This window comes from Aplysia californica, unplaced genomic scaffold (genome assembly GCF_000002075.1).
Source record: "Aplysia californica isolate F4 #8 unplaced genomic scaffold, AplCal3.0 scaffold00411, whole genome shotgun sequence".
NCBI lineage: Eukaryota > Metazoa > Mollusca > Gastropoda > Aplysiida > Aplysiidae > Aplysia > Aplysia californica.
The window spans coordinates 704,682-706,314 of NW_004797681.1; positions in this window are offsets into that span (position 1 = coordinate 704,682).

The window sequence follows — 1,633 nt, forward strand, 5'->3', positions numbered from 1 at the left end:
TCTCCCCCCTCTCTCTCCCCCCCTCTCTTTTTCTCCTTCTCTCTTTGTCTCTCCCTCCCCCTCTGTATCGCTTCTCTCTACATCGGGAGACTAAGCTAGTAAACTAGTTCCCAAGACAAAGCATGGGACCCTTAGATGTGATTTCCATGGGTTGGGGTATGAGAGAGTTGGGGGGAGTGGGGAAAGAGGTGAATTAATAATTATTTGATACCACCTCGAGGGTAAACCTCGTACTTCCGCGTTCTTCTCGAGTTCGCTAAGAGATATTATGTTGGGGCGAACTGACCTTTGATGAAAAAAAAAGAAAGGGGGACGTTGGGGATGGAATGTGTGCGTGTGTGTGCGTGTGTGTGTGTGTGTGTGTGTGTGTGTGTGTGTGTGTGTGTGTGTGTGAAAATATGTATGTGCGTGCGTGTATGTGTGGTTGCGTGTGTATGTGTGTGTGTGTGTGTGTGTGTCTGTGTGTGAGTGTGTGTGTGTGTGTGTGTGTGTCTGTGAATGTGTGTGTGTGCGCGTGTGTATGTGTGGTTGCGTGTGTATGTGTGTGTGTGTGGGGGGGGTGAATGTGTGTGTGCGCATGTGTGTGTGGTTGTGTGTGTGTGTGTGTGTGTGTGTGTGTGTGTGCGCGTGCGTGCGTGCGTGTGTTGGGATATGGGAGGGGTTCGAGAGGGTGGAGAAGAGTTAATGTCACTTTGAATTGTTAGCGCAATGTAATACCACCTCACTTGTCGTTAATCTCAAACCAGATCTGTTCCTCTTTGTTCTACTTTCTGATTTTTGGGGAAATGCTTCCTGCCACTCGTTTGATTATGAATAAGATAATTGAACGAAACCATGTAAGGTAAAAGTTTGCCTGTAGCTACATGTGAGGCAGCGTGGTGGAATCAGGCTCTCGTCATTTTTTTGGCGTATTGAGTTGTTGGTATCATCTTAAAGCTTGTTCATGTGTCTCGCTTTCACTTTCAATGAAATAATTATCCATCCATCTTCAATAGAAGTGGAGATATTTTGGATTGAAGGAGGTGGGGTCACCTGGTTTAAGGGGTAAAATTAGCGAGAAAATGACCGCAAAAGCTTGGTAAATTCCAAAGCTGGAGAGTCAATGGAAACTGTAAATTTATATTTCTGTGCCTTTAATCAACGTTTTCGGTGAAATCCTCAAAGGAATGTGATTGTAAATGGACATAAAAGGTGTTGAGCCAAAAAAACAAAAATTTGATAAAAATTGCTAAGCAGGGAGAAAACGTCTGTTTTCTTCGATTTCCTTGTTTTGACGAGAGCCTGATTTCACCATGCTGTCTCACATATTATCATTACGAAGTTTTTGTGAGTTGGCTCTTGTGTGTGCACGTGCAAGCGATGCGATTTGTCGAAGTCGGTTGTCAAATCATAAAATCTGTCAGGTAAAAAAACATTGTTTATGTTTATCGTCCCCCGTGGACTTAATCTAGATAATTTAGGAGGGCTAATTTGACCCTGCCTATCAGGGTCAGCTTGGGCTGAAAGGGTTAAACATTCTATCAGACACGACAGACAGAAGCATTGAAATTTGATGATAATAATAAGGGTAATGATTATAATGATAATAATAACAATAATAGTAATGATAATAATGATGGTGGTAATAATAATA